This window comes from Taurulus bubalis, assembly GCF_910589615.1.
Source record: "Taurulus bubalis genome assembly, chromosome: 16".
Lineage (NCBI taxonomy): Eukaryota > Metazoa > Chordata > Actinopteri > Perciformes > Cottidae > Taurulus > Taurulus bubalis.
In genome coordinates, this window is record NC_136604.1 from 22,941,906 (window position 1) to 22,957,837 (window position 15,932).

Consider the following 15,932-nt stretch of genomic DNA (forward strand, 5'->3'; position numbering starts at 1 on the left):
TCAGTGCACAGGGACACTTGAGGCCCAGTAATGAGCCAATACTTTAAAAAACAAGCAGACTTCTATTTGAGCAGCTAATAGTATTACTAGTGACATAAAGACACTTGATCTCCTGACAAATATCAAATGCAAAAAGTTCTAATACATACATGTAAGAACACATGCATAATAAAAAAGGGGAAAATGCCTCAACTACTAAATATATTATATCAAATAGTATATTCTATGGGATACTTCTTCCTCGAGAAGAAGATCCATTGTTCATTTGTAGTTGAACCTTTAGTTTCTTTTAAAGTATCTTAAAGTTAGATCATCAAATCCCTCCCCGTCTGCTATCACATATATAATCTCTGATCTTGTTTCAGATCTTCCTTGAAGCTATATGATGTTTGCATGAGTGAGATGTTCAAATATGAATTGTCCAAGAAAAACTTTGGAAAAGTTTGGAATCTTTCAAATAAATGTGAAGGTTTTGAATGAAACAGAACGAGACAAAAACAAATTCAGTTATGGTTAATTTATTGATTGAGAAGTGAACATATCATTTCATAAATTAGGTTTAGTGCAGCAGTTTACAATCACAATTACATTACAATAAACTACAGAATAAATTATTTACATAATTTCATACAATCCTTCAATATCAAGAACTTGTTTTTAAAGATGAAGAACACAATTGTGACATCTTTAGCGCTCGCACACACACACTAAAAGTGCAATAACTCGACCTTAAATTAATCTAGAGGTTGTTTTATTCTGCTGTTTACTTTATATATATATATATATATATATATATATATATATATATATATATATATATATATATATATATAATTTATTTATTTATTTATATTCAAACATGTACACAATAAATACAATAATAAATATAATTATTCTGATTCGATACAAGCCAGCTTTGGAGAAAGAAAAATGATTTAAGATTCATAATTTGGACATACACGTTGATTAATTGGATAATTACAATGATACCTTTAAATAAAAACCAGATATTTGTATTCAACAGGTAAACTATGAGTCCATGAGTCTTGACAGCTGACCTATAGAAGGAGAGCGGCCATGACAGCCACTGTGACAGAAAAGAGACTGAATTTGTTGCTGATTGCAGCCCCTGTTTCTGTTGCGTTTCCTGCCAATTGTCCTGTTGTTGTTGTTGCTGCTGCTGCTGCTGTTGCTGTTGTTGTTGCTGCTGCCGTTGCCGATGCTGTGTTGGCGACTCTCGCTGACGCTGCAGCTCCTCGCGCCGCCGATGCCAACGCCGCTGCTATTGCCGCTGCCGACGCCATGTCGGAGACGTTTTCTAGTGCCGTGTTTGTGTTCAGGTACGATTCCATTAGTTTCGCCATGTCTACGCTCATCTCTGCCAAATCCAGTGCCGTTTCTATCGACGCATCCCCTGGGTTCGTCGCGGAGTTTGGCATTAATTTCTTTAGGTCCGCTGCCACTTCTTCCGCTTGCTTGACCACTGCCTCGGCGGCCTCTTTAACCTCGGCGAGCATGTCTTCCGTTGAATTTGAAGATGCCGCGTTTGCCGCCGCGTTTGCCGCGGTATTCGCTGCGCTTGCTGCTTTGACTGCTGCTCCTGCTACTTCTGCTGCTCGTAGCCCTGCTGATGCCGGCGATGTTACTGCTGCCGCCTGTATCGCTTTCAGCGAAGCTGTGTTTGCCGCTTCAGCTGCCTGTTGTGCTGCAGCCACTGCCTGCGCCACTGAGATTTCCCCCCTTGCAAGTGCACCGGCGGCCTCTGCTGCTTCCTTTGAAGCGCTCGCTGCCACTGCTGCTGCTGCTGCTGCTTCTGGTCCGTCGACTGCTGCTGCTGCTGCTGCGGCTGTTGCCGCCGCCACTGCTGCTGCTGCGGTCGAACCTGCCACTGCTGACTTCTGTGCTTCATCTACTTCCGCCGCGGATTGTGCTGCATTAACTGGTCCTGTTGGTGGGGTCGCTGCTGGTGTGGTCGCTGCACTTTGAAGGGCATTCGCTGCATTCGCTGCTGCTTCTGCAGATTTAGCTGTCGCCCTTGCTATTGATGTTGTTAATGCTGTGCTGTTTGCTGCTGTGACTTCTGTTATTGTTCCTGCTGCAATTGCTGTTGACTCCACTATGTTTGCCACTGTGTGTGCTACCTCTATTGCTGCACGTGTTGCCATTGGCAATCCTGCTGTTTCTTCCGCTGTGATTGCCGATAAGGCTTGTTGTGCCCTCACTGCTGCTTCTGACACGTCTGTTGCAGCTTCATCAGTGGCTTGAACTGCTTCCATTGTTGTTGCTGTCAAAGCATTAGCTGCTGCATCAGCTGATGCTTTTGCTGCCAATGCTGCTTGTTGTGCTGCAGCTGCTATTTCTGGCAACCCTGTATTTTGTACTTTTTGTGCCGCTGCCAGAGCTGCTTTTGCTGCCCGTTTAGCGGCTTCTACTGCAAAGTTTGCTGTTACCTCTCCGTCTTCGAATAACTCGGCGGCTCTAGCTGCGTCCATTGCAGTCTTTATTGCGTTTTTTACTTCTTCTGATTCTGTTGCTCCATTAGCTGCTGCGAGTGAGCCCGCCAATGCTGTTGCTGCCGCCGCTGCTGCTGTGGATGTCGACAGGGCTGACTTTTGTCCAGCTGTTGGTACTGTAGTTGTTGAGTCTCCTGCAGGGCGATTTGAAGTGATGTCGACACGTGGGAGGGCGGTTTCTGCGGCAGTCGTTGATGATTTTGCAGATATTGCTGCTATATCTGCTGCTGCTTTAGCAACATCCTCTGTTATGGCTGTGCTAGTTGCAAACGATACTGTCACAGCTGTTGCGCGTGCTATTTCTGCTGTTGCTTTTGCTGCTGATATTGATAGTGCTGCTGGCCCGTTGGCGGATTGTAATTCTGTTGCCAAAATTTGTGCAACATTGTTTGATTTTTCAGCCACTGTTTTTGCAGCTTGTGCAGCTTGTGCAATTGCTGTTGGTTTACCCGCGGCTAACATGCTCACTGCTTCTGCTGCTTCTTCAGCAGCATTTGCTGCTATTATTGATGCATTTGCAAGTTTTTCCAGGGCTTCTGCTTTTGATGCTGGCGATGCTGCTCGTGCTTCTTGTACTGCTGCTGCAGCTGCTTTTTTGGCCTCACCAGCAACAAGTGTTGCTATTTGTGCTAAAAATTGCAGACTGTGTTGTCCTGCAGTAAATTTGGATGTTTCTATTGCAGCCATAACTGCTTCTTTTGCAGCTGGGGATGATGTTGCTCCAGCAGCAGTTGAAGTGGCTCCTGCTGTTGCTCCTGCTACAGAGGTCGCTGCTACTACTGCAGAAAGTAATGCTGATGCTACTCTTGCTGGCTGTTCTGTTGCTGCTGCTGCTAATGTCGCAGCAGATCCAGCTGCATCAGCTGCGTTCTTAGCTAGCTCAGCTGCTTCTTTTGCCTTTTCTTCTGCTGTTTTTGCAGTTGATTTGTTTGCAGCAGCTGCTGTTGCTTCTGCTGCTGTTGCTTCTGATAGATCTGAAAGTCGCAATACCTCTGGGTCGGCTCCGGTCTGGTTTACAGCTTCCTTTAGCACCAATTGCAGGGCTGCTAGAGCAGTAGTTGCATCAGATGCGGCCTCTGTTGCAGCGTCAGCAGCTTCGTTTGCAGTTTCTGGTGTCGTTGCGCTTGCAGCCATTTCTGCTGCCACTGCTGCTTTCTCAGCTGCAGCGGATGCTTTTTCTACTGCCTCTGCAACTTTGTCTTTTTCATCTGCAGTTATTGTTGGTTCTGATTCAAGTGCTGTTTTAGTTGCAGTTAATGCTAGTTTGGCTTCGTCTGTTGCTTTTCTTGCTGCTTCTGCTGCCGCTGCTGGTGTGATTGATCCGTTTAATGCTGCTGCAGATGCAATTGCTGCTCGTTGAGCAGCTTTAGCAGCGGCTTCTGCAGCTTCGGCTGCAGCTAAAGCAAGGGGTCCAGATGTTAATGCTGCTGCTAATGCCGATCTTGCTGCTGCTGCTGCTGCAATGGATGCGGCTGTTGCTGCTGCGTTCGCACTTGCCACAGTTGCTGCTGTAGGTTCTTGAGAGTTTGTTGCAGCGGTCGCAGCAGATCCAGCTGCATCAGCTGCGTTCTTAGCTAGCTCAGCTGCTTCTTTTGCCTTTTCTTCTGCTGTTTTTGCAGTTGATTTGTTTGCAGCAGCTGCTGTTGCTTCTGCTGCTGTTGCTTCTGCTAGAACTGAAGGTCGCAATACCTCTGGGTCGGCTCCGGTCTGGTTTACAGCTTCCTTTAGCACCAATTGCAGGTTTTCTAGAGCAGTAGTTGCATCAGATGCGGCCTCTGTTGCAGCGTCAGCAGCTTCGTTTGCAGTTTCTGGTGTCGTTGCGCTTGCAGCCATTTCTGCTGCCACTGCTGCTTTCTCAGCTGCAGCGGATGCTTTTTCTACTGCCTCTGCAACTTTGTCTTTTTCATCTGCAGTTATTGTTGGTTCTGATTCAAGTGCTGTTTTAGCTGCAGTTAATGCTAGTTTGGCTTTGTCTGTTGCGTTTCTTGCTGCTTCTGCTGCCGCTGCTGGTGTGATTGATCCGTTTAATGCTGCTGCAGATGCAATTGCTGCTCGTTGAGCAGCTTTAGCAGCGGCTTCTGCAGCTTCGGCTGCAGCTAAAGCAGGGGGTCCAGATGTTAATGCTGCTGCTAATGCCGATCTTGCTGCTGCTGCTGCTGCAATGGATGCGGCTGTTGCTGCTGCGTTCGCACTTGCCACAGTTGCTGCTGTAGGTTCTTGAGAGTTTGTTGCAGCGGTCGCAGCAGATCCAGCTGCATCAGCTGCGTTCTTAGCTAGCTCAGCTGCTTCTTTTGCCTTTTCTTCTGCTGTTTTTGCAGTTGATTTGTTTGCAGCAGCTGCTGTTGCTTCTGCTGCTGTTGCTTCTGCTAGAACTGAAGGTCGCAATACCTCTGGGTCGGCTCCGGTCTGGTTTACAGCTTCCTTTAGCACCAATTGCAGGTTTTCTAGAGCAGTAGTTGCATCAGATGCGGCCTCTGTTGCAGCGTCAGCAGCTTCGTTTGCAGTTTCTGGTGTCGTTGCGCTTGCAGCCATTTCTGCTGCCACTGCTGCTTTCTCAGCTGCAGCGGATGCTTTTTCTACTGCCTCTGCAACTTTGTCTTTTTCATCTGCAGTTATTGTTGGTTCTGATTCAAGTGCTGTTTTAGCTGCAGTTAATGCTAGTTTGGCTTCGTCTGTTGCGTTTCTTGCTGCTTCTGCTGCCGCTGCTGGTGTGATTGATCCGTTTAATGCTGCTGCAGATGCAATTGCTGCTCGTTGAGCAGCTTTAGCAGCCGCTTCTGCAGCTTCGGCTGCAGCTAAAGCAGGGGGTCCAGATGTTAATGCTGCTGCTAATGCCGATCTTGCTGCTGCTGCTGCTGCAATGGATGCGGCTGTTGCTGCTGCGTTCGCACTTGCCACAGTTGCTGCTGTAGGTTCTTGAGAGTTTGTTGCAGCGGTCGCAGCAGATCCAGCTGCATCAGCTGCGTTCTTAGCTAGCTCAGCTGCTTCTTTTGCCTTTTCTTCTGCTGTTTTTGCAGTTGATTTGTTTGCAGCAGCTGCTGTTGCTTCTGCTGCTGTTGCTTCTGCTAGAACTGAAGGTCGCAATACCTCTGGGTCGGCTCCGGTCTGGTTTACAGCTTCCTTTAGCACCAATTGCAGGTTTTCTAGAGCAGTAGTTGCATCAGATGCGGCCTCTGTTGCAGCGTCAGCAGCTTCGTTTGCAGTTTCTGGTGTCGTTGCGCTTGCAGCCATTTCTGCTGCTACTGCTGCTTTCTCAGCTGCAGCGGATGCTTTTTCTACTGCCTCTGCAACTTTGTCTTTTTCATCTGCAGTTATTGTTGGTTCTGATTCAAGTGCTGTTTTAGCTGCAGTTAATGCTAGTTTGGCTTTGTCTGTTGCGTTTCTTGCTGCTTCTGCTGCCGCTGCTGGTGTGATTGATCCGTTTAATGCTGCTGCAGATGCAATTGCTGCTCGTTGAGCAGCTTTAGCAGCGGCTTCTGCAGCTTCGGCTGCAGCTAAAGCAGGGGGTCCAGATGTTAATGCTGCTGCTAATGCCGATCTTGCTGCTGCTGCTGCTGCAATGGATGCGGCTGTTGCTGCTGCGTTCGCACTTGCCACAGTTGCTGCTGTAGGTTCTTGAGAGTTTGTTGCAGCGGTCGCAGCAGATCCAGCTGCATCAGCTGCGTTCTTAGCTAGCTCAGCTGCTTCTTTTGCCTTTTCTTCTGCTGTTTTTGCAGTTGATTTGTTTGCAGCAGCTGCTGTTGCTTCTGCTGCTGTTGCTTCTGCTAGAACTGAAGGTCGCAATACCTCTGGGTCGGCTCCGGTCTGGTTTACAGCTTCCTTTAGCACCAATTGCAGGTTTTCTAGAGCATTAGTTGCATCAGATGCGGCCTCTGTTGCAGCGTCAGCAGCTTCGTTTGCAGTTTCTGGTGTCGTTGCGCTTGCAGCCATTTCTGCTGCCACTGCTGCTTTCTCAGCTGCAGCGGATGCTTTTTCTACTGCCTCTGCAACTTTGTCTTTTTCATCTGCAGTTATTGTTGGTTCTGATTCAAGTGCTGTTTTAGCTGCAGTTAATGCTAGTTTGGCTTCGTCTGTTGCGTTTCTTGCTGCTTCTGCTGCCGCTGCTGGTGTGATTGATCCGTTTAATGCTGCTGCAGATGCAATTGCTGCTCGTTGAGCAGCTTTAGCAGCGGCTTCTGCAGCTTCGGCTGCAGCTAAAGCAGGGGGTCCAGATGTTAATGCTGCTGCTAATGCCGATCTTGCTGCTGCTGCTGCTGCAATGGATGCGGCTGTTGCTGCTGCGTTCGCACTTGCCACAGTTGCTGCTGTAGGTTCTTGAGAGTTTGTTGCAGCGGTCGCAGCAGATCCAGCTGCATCAGCTGCGTTCTTAGCTAGCTCAGCTGCTTCTTTTGCCTTTTCTTCTGCTGTTTTTGCAGTTGATTTGTTTGCAGCAGCTGCTGTTGCTTCTGCTGCTGTTGCTTCTGCTAGATCTGAAAGTCGCAATACCTCTGGGTCGGCTCCGGTCTGGTTTACAGCTTCCTTTAGCACCAATTGCAGGGCTGCTAGAGCATTAGTTGCATCAGATGCGGCCTCTGTTGCAGCGTCAGCAGCTTCGTTTGCAGTTTCTGGTGTCGTTGCGCTTGCAGCCATTTCTGCTGCCACTGCTGCTTTCTCAGCTGCAGCGGATGCTTTTTCTACTGCCTCTGCAACTTTGTCTTTTTCATCTGCAGTTATTGTTGGTTCTGATTCAAGTGCTGTTTTAGCTGCAGTTAATGCTAGTTTGGCTTCGTCTGTTGCGTTTCTTGCTGCTTCTGCTGCCGCTGCTGGTGTGATTGATCCGTTTAATGCTGCTGCAGATGCAATTGCTGCTCGTTGAGCAGCTTTAGCAGCGGCTTCTGCAGCTTTGGCTGCAGCTAAAGCAGGGGGTCCAGATGTTAATGCTGCTGCTAATGCCGATCTTGCTGCTGCTGCTGCTGCAATGGATGCGGCTGTTGCTGCTGCGTTCGCACTTGCTGCTGTTGATTGTGCTGCTGTCATATTGACTGATCTGGGACATCTGTTTCTCAGAAGTCCTTCAGCAGGCTGGCTGTTGGTTGCTGTTTCATGTTAAGAGATCAAGAGATTGGTCAGAATAATTTGTTACGTCACAAATCATAAAATGTTCTGTTTAGTTCTGGTGTCCTATATATATATATATATATATATATATATTACTTTAATTACTTACCAACAAGTACAAGAACAACGATAAAGGTCTTGATGAACATTGTCATTTTTTTGTTTTCTTCTCCGCCTCCTCCTCCAAAACTACTTATGATCATCTCCTGAAAGACAACAACAAATAATGGAAAGGATATTTTTTATGTCTATACACAAATTGTTTTCAAAATAATAACATGCTTTATTCCACTGAAAATGTAATATTGCATATTTCAAAATATAAAAATGTCATAAAGTTTAATTGTTGGAAGATTGTCAGCATGGGTCACATAATATGTCACATAATATCTGGCAATATAATTAAAATCCAGAAATCGTTTCCCTGTTGGTCTAAACAGGGGTGTCAAACTCATTCTAGTGAAGGGGCCACATGCTGCCCAATTTGATCTCAAGTGGGCCGGACCAGTAAAATCACAGCATATTAACGCATTACATAATGACAATATTTCTCTATGTTTAAATCATTGGTGAAGCTTTTTGGATGATGAATCCTATTTTAAGGTCTTTCTACAATAAACTAGAAACATAAAGCCCAACAATTCAGACATCAGCCCACTGATTATCTGTCTCCAAATTTCAAAAACAACATTTGAGCAGTTTGAAAATGATGTCAACAATATGAAGGGAACAAGATAGAAGCGTGTTGGTTGTTGAATCAAGTAGCTGCACTTAAAGTAAAGGAAGCAGAGTTCAAACTGTAAATGCAGTTGCAGCAGCTCAAACCAAAGTTTGAAAGACAAACAGCTAATTTCAACTTGTTGTTGTACACTATCGACATCAAGTGAATTTAACACAACTTTACTCCCCCCCCCAAAAAAAAAATGTGCCATACGGGCGAAAAAAAAACAAACAGATTTCCAAATTAGACGTCACCTCTTGCTCGAAAATAATTTCGTAAAAATGCACACAAACGGCATGAATTCTGTTAAAATTAAAATTACAAAAAAATGCTCAGAGGCCACAGTAATGTCCAACAATATTTTTGTTCTATTTTCTAACAGTCAAAAAAGAAATTTACCAGCAAATGTCAAATCAGAAAAGCCAGAACCAACAAGTGTCTGTTGCGCTCAAACACGACACGCTCACTAGTTGCCATAATCTATCGTCAAAAGGTCTGATCGGGTCCAAAGAAAATCCAGATTTGTGTATTTCAAATAGGTTATTGGTTAATTGTTTCTGACTTTACTATGTAAAGTGCCCTTGAGTACCTTTTTTTAAAAAAGCATGATACAATTAAAATGTATTATCGCTATTATTCCTCAAGGAATCTTATTTCAATGCAGTTTTTAATGGAGCCCTTCACAAGTTCACATTGATTGACAAATCATGGAGAAAAGAATCATATCATCATTTTTTTCAGCAACACTGTACTGTACTTGGATGATTTTACGCAGATGGCAAACAAAAACTAATTGAAATAAGAAAAACATATATTTGCAACATCAAACATCAAACATCGGATTGACAAAGTGGTTTCAGCTTCTTACCGGTCAGATGCAGTGAAGTCAGATCAAATGATGGCGTTTCCTTGGTGTCACTTCGTAGACCTCTCTCTCTGCTTCTGGTTGAGAGTGCCTTTGCTCCTTGCCTCCTCATCTATAAATACGGTTTGAATTCACGTCACATGTGATGACTAATTAATAATAATGATCATGATTATAGACTCTGCGACTTTCCCCTCCCAGATCAAGGCGGAGGTCAGAGTGTTTCTGTGGAGCAGATAATTGGAGGCGCGTAACCTGAGGTTAAGAGAGACGAGTAACTTGTCCGGTGACATTTCATACCTTTTTGACATTGACTAGCAATTAAAAATTGTATTGTTCACTTTATGTTTGAACAGTTTGTTAAAATTACCTGCGTTAGACGACTGTGTACGTCATAATGGGCCATGTTAAGAGTTGAAGAACTGCTGACACTTTAAAATAGCCCTACATACCTAACTTCATGTTTTATGGCTTGATACTTCCTTGAAATGATCTGTGATGCCTCATGTCCTTTTATTCTCGTTTTCATTAAATGTTGATCAGTTCCTGAGTCGTTTTCGTTGCCATATACCCTTCTTGATGTGCGCCCTTCTCACTAAGAGATGTGGGAAATAGTTTCAACCCCGTCTCTTGGAGGAAACGATGTTCACTTTGAACTGATTTGCAACAGAAATCACATTTTCAGAATCATCTTTATTGGCCATGTACGCACACAAGGAACCTGACTCCTGTTGTTGCGTTGCTCTCAACGTACATACTCAGAAATAGACATATATATATATATATACACAGTATATGAACATAAAAACACAGCAACACTGACAAGGAAATTGTAGGTAGTCGTGCAAATGGAGGTGTTATTGTAAATGGAGGTGTTGTTTTGTTACTACATCGCCTCCACTAAGAGCATATGAAACTAAGTAAAATGTCACGTAACATGTGGCAACACAATGGAAACTCATTGTTGTACTAAATTTGCCCATTTTTCTTTGCAGGTGGACATTCCACATTTCTAAAACATTTTGAAAAGTTAGAAAATGATGTTTAATTATGTAAAATGATGTCAAGATGGTGAAGTGAATAGCTGTGGATTACAGTAAAGGAAGCTCTGCATCTGATTGGGTGGCGTAATAGTTCAAATTGTAAATGCAATCACAGGCCACCGTCCTTTGGTTCCACCAAGTCTTAATAATGATACTTAGATTTTACATAGTGCTTTTCTGAATACTCAGACACTTTACATAGGAATCATTCACCACTGATGAGAGGAGCGACCATGAAGGAGCCACATCAGGACCATCTAACATTCACACAGCAATCTGGGGTTAGGTGTCTTGCTCAGGGACACATCGACACGGGCTAGCGGAGCCGGGGATCGAGCCACCGATCCTCTGATTGGAGGACGACCCTGCTCACCACTGCCCAAGTGTTTGGGCGTCAACCGGGTTTTGTTGGACAGGATGATAGTGACCAACAGGAAGGAACAACACTACAAAGGCCTCCACTGTTGAGATTTTTGAGGACATTTCCTGCAGCAAGGAACAGTTTGTTTGGTTGTTTGTCGTTTGGAATCTCTCCGTACATTCCGGTACACAATGTACCGTGTGTAGCCACGCCTTTCACAAAACTATACTTGGCTGATCTACAATACAAAACCACGCATCATTAAACTGTGTCTCCTGGCATCCTAGAAGTGTACGCACTGGGCATGATTAGTTCATTCTAATAACATATTAGACATTGCTGCACCACACCTAAACAGGATTCTTAACTCTCTCTCTCACACACACACACACACACACACACACACACACACACACACACACACACACACACACACACACACAGTACAGTAGCTCCTTGAAACCTCTGAGCACGTCTGCAAAAAAGACCTTGCAATGAAGGTTGGATGATGGGAAATCAAACAAATAAGCTCTCAATAGAAAGTCTGTGAAGACTCCCATGCTCAATAAAATGTGTCTTATGAAAGAGGAAAACTCACAGGGAGGTTTAATCCTATTTTTGTTAAAACCAGAGTCACGTGGAAGGAATAAGGATCCAACCCAAATAAAAAGTTAAAGGTGCAATGTGTAGGATCTGGCACCATCTAGTGGACTGAAGCTTCTCAAGCCAAGCGTGGAGGAGAACCCCAAAACATGAATGTCCATTAAATCAAATCTCAAGACCTTCAGAAGACTCATCGGAAAGTATCTTCCATTCAGCATAGCATCACCAGCATCACGATCAACTAAAACTCACCAAACAATGTTAATCATTGACAGAAAAACATTGATGTTTCTGAAAATACACAACATGTTCAGCTTTGAAAGTTCCATGAGCAACTCCGACTCAAAGTTTATGTTTCAATGCCGACATGGATGGCGCTTCTTTCCTGCTGAGTGAATTTGTTAAAAAACTACAACAACATTCCCATGCAACTGAACTACGCTCTCCATTAGGTTTCAAGGGAAGCATATTTCATTGAAATATATGTGAATCATCAAATACAAACAATCGTTCCATGATAGAATCTCAGCCAATCAGCTGCAGCAAAGACAGTTTCTGTAATTGTATGTGTCATGCTGATGTACATTCAGGTGTTCATTTTTCTGATAACTTTGGTTTCAATTAGTTATTTGCTAGAAAAAGATGGCGGCGACGTCGTGATTGGCAGCCGACCGAGCCGGAGGAGCTGCAACTTTAACGTTCCATAGCGAGTTTGATCATCCGTGTACTTATAGAGGTGTTAAGTTAGTCGTTGTGTCTTTCTAGTCAAACAGCCAACGTGGCGCTAACGTAGCATCTGGGTGACTCCCAAGCTCGGCTCCTATCAACCTCATCGCTCGGCAGTGTTTCAAGCCTGGCTCCGTGAGCTCCAGTGGTAGTTTAGGTTATACAATAAAATGTACAAATACATCAAATGCATGCATCTTACTAATATTTATTTAGCACCGGTTATTCAGTCCAAATGTCTTCCATGGGGTAAAGTATGAACATGCATTTACACAACCACATTGTTAAAAGTTGTCTTTTAACCGGGTTTGAAAACCCCCTGAAAAACATCTTCATAATGATTACTTACAATTACGTAACAAAACTAGGGTAAAATGAATAAACATTGACGTTGTTTCACTTAGGACATGAACAGCGGTCGCCCGGGGGAAAGTCGTGTGTTTGACCCGTCCATCCTCCAGAGCTGCAGCTGAACGTATTTACAATGTATTTACAACGTATGTATTCGGCTTTAGTTGAAGAAAATATCTGATGGAAACATTTGTCTTTTTTTCAATTGATGTTATATATATATATATTAATGTAAAAGTTGAACTTTTTTCATGAGCAAATAAAACGAGTCTTGGCTCTTTGCATGACATGAACGTGGTATTAAGCCTAGTTTATGGTTCTCTGTCAGGTCGACGCAGACCCCTACGCCGTATCCTGACGCGCACCTCCAAAAAATCCTAACTTCGCGCTGACGCGGACCGCAAGCGCTGTGATTGGTCCGCTCGGAACGTATTTCCGGCAGTTGCTTTTTCCCAGCCTCGACCGGTTTAATAATAATAATAATAATAGCTAGGATTTATATAGCGCCTTTCATGAAACCCAAGGACGCTTAACAAAGACATAAATAAACATGACAAATGCAACAGTAGCTAGAGGACATAGGCTTTGGTGAAGAGGTGAGTTTTGAGGAGTTTTTTGAAGGTGTCCAGAGACGGTGTGTTGCGGAGCTCTATGGGGAGAGAGTTCCAAAGTGTGGGGGCTGTCACACTGAAGGCTCTGTCCCCAAAAGTTTGCATTTTTGTGTGAGGGATGGAGAGCTGACTCGTGCCTAAGGATCGAAGGTTCCGGGACTGTGTGTAAGGGTGGAGGAGGTTAGATAGATACTGAGGAGCCAGGGCATTGAGGGATTTGTAGGTGAGGAGGAGGATCTTGTAGGTGATGCGGGACTTGACCGGAAGCCAGTGGAGGTGGATGAGGGTGGGGGTGATGTGCTGCCAGGGCTTGGTGCGGGTGAGAACCCTGGCAGCCGAGTTTTGCACATACTGGAGCCTGTCCAGGGCTTTGCTGGGAACCCCGGACAGAACTCCATTGCAGTAGTCCAAACGGGAGGTGACGAAAGCGTGGATAAGGGTTTCTGCCACAGAGTCAGAGAGTGATTGCCGGAGACGTGAGACGTTTTTGAGGTGGAAGAAGGCGGATTTGGTAATGGACCTGATATGAGATTGGAATGATAGTGTTGGGTCCAGGATGACACCCAGGTTGCAGACTTCCAAGGATGGGGAGAAGGAACAGCCGTCAACGTCCAGGTGGAGATCTCCAACCTTCCGCAGCAGGGCCTTGGAAGCCACAACCATGAGCTCAGTTTTGTTGCTGTTGAGTTTTAGGAAGTTTGATGACATCCAGATTTTTATTGCATGTAGGCAGTTTACAAGTGACTGTGGGGGTAGCTGGGTGGTTGGTTTGGTGCTGAGATATAGTTGAGTTGGTTTAGTGGTCGTACAGACCACCTCCGCAAACGTCTTCTCTGTCGCCTGCGTTTCAACATTTGCAATATAAGCATTTGCTCTTCAATATCGATGAGCTCCAACTTTAATGCAGCCGCTCCAACTTGGTCGCCATTGTTTACTGTGACCGGAATTCAGCTATAACCCCTGAAACCACACAGCCACACAGACACACCCCCCTGGTGGCATGGCGGTTAATTGCAGAGCAACGCGGTCCCTCGACGCAGAACTTCGAATGCTCAACGACGGCGTCACGTCGACGGCGTATGTACGCCGTCGACGTGACGGAGAACCATAAACTAGGCTTTAGAAGAGCAAGACACAATGCAGAAGTCACACACCGACTCTGCAACTTCTGCAGGGTGTCTCTTTTTGGCACTGCTGACGGGCAAAGAAAGACAAAGCATTCATGAGATCAACAGAATCATTTCCTGGAATGTTTTTGCACTGTAGCTCCGCCTCCAACGTGTTTGTTCGTCTCCAATTGCTAAAACTAATTTGGGACAAAGTGCGAGTGCGTACAGCCGCTCCTTTTGGCAGAACAACATCCGACTGACACTTCTCAGTACGTTAGCTCCAACTGGAATAGCAAGTGAATATTACCCACAATTCACGTTTTAACTCAAATACATGAACAAATGATAAAACAAATTGTTGGATTCAATCATTATTGTTTTGTGTGTCAAAACAATGCTTCATGGTCATCGAGATATTTGGTCGTCATCAAATGTTGGCTGTGTACGTTTCTGAAAACCAAGATACACATTAAATGTTTCAACCAAACAACAATACAACAACAATGTAACGCAGCAACGTAACACAACAATGTAACGCAGAAACGCAATGCAACAATGTAATGCAGCAACGTTACGCAACAATGTAATGCAGCAACGTTACGCAACAATGTAACGCAGCAACGCAATGCAACAATGTAATGCAGCAACGTTACGCAACAATGTAACGCAGCAACGCAATGCAACAATGTAATGCAGCAACGTTACGCAACAATGTAACGCAGCAACGCAATGCAACAATGTAATGCAGCAACGTAATGCAACAATGTAACGCAGCAACGCAATGCAACAATGTAATGCAACAATCTAATGCAGCAACGTAACGCAACAACGTAACACAGCAACGTAACACAGCAACGTAACACAGCAACGTAATGCAACAATGTAATGCAGCAATGAAATGCAGCAACGTAACGCAGCAACGTAACGCAGCAACGTAACGCAACATTGTTTACTGTTGTGTGTACTTTTACTTATCCGCACCTGTTTTGTCATCACTTCATCACAAAATAGAAGATGATATATATATTCCTTCATTGATTAATTAAAATGATATGTTGGGTGTTCCACACATTCTGTAAAAGCTATGGGGTTTTAACGTGTGAATTGTGAAAAAATAACCAACAGAACAATGAAATACAACAACAAACAACATGTGTAAAGATCATTTGAATAGTTTTCATTAATTTAAACACTGTTAAAATATGTTTTTCCCCTTTGTATTATGTTTAATCTGTCTTAATCTGTTTTGTAGCTTCTTTGATTGTTCTATATTGTCCTGTTCTTTAGTGTAATAATCCCATTGTATTTCTTGCTGCTGTGTTACTGATATCCTGTTCCCATAACATTCTATTTAATTTTGAAAGAAGGTACCATTTGCTTGAGAAAAGAAGAAAAGAAGTTGTAGTTTTTTTAAATATTGTTTTGTATGATTGTAGTGTTCGAGGTCGCACAACATAAGAGATGCAATTATACCTGAGCAAAGACGCCAATGGCCCTAATTGGCATCTACACCCTGTCTGCTTGATGACTCCAGCTAATGGTATGTAGGCTGTGATTGGGAACAGCTTGTGACTTATATGTTTAGCTTTTATGACGGTTGAGTTGTTGTTAATTTAAATTACAACACATGTACTGTGTTGACACTGATGTTGTACAGGAATACTTTATATTGAGAGGTTTTTAATCTTCTCATTGTAATGTAGGTCTAAATGACTTTAAACGTAATATTTTACAAAGCATATCTCCTTCCACCCTGTTAGGGTACACGATTACAGAATTTTGATCCATGACGAGCTCCAAATCCTCTAAACCAGCACGAACATGAAGCACATCTGAATCCATTGCGTGAGCTAATGCTACGCTATAATTGGCCAGTCGGCATTTGAGGGCGGGATTTAGCAAAAGGTCAGTTTTGGGGTTTGTCAAGGGTCC

General features: G+C 44.1%; 1 long non-coding RNA gene across 1 annotated transcript; it reads right to left on the reverse strand.

The window, feature by feature from the left end:
• Positions 1 to 821: 821 nt before the first annotated feature.
• Positions 822 to 9,270, reverse strand: LOC306748690. Its single transcript, XR_013771161.1, has 3 exons — positions 9,200 to 9,270; positions 7,720 to 7,816; positions 822 to 7,588 (listed from the first exon to the last, which is right to left on the reverse strand). It is a non-coding gene; the product is annotated as an uncharacterized lncRNA (long non-coding RNA).
• Between the last annotated feature and the right edge of the window lie 6,662 nt (positions 9,271 to 15,932).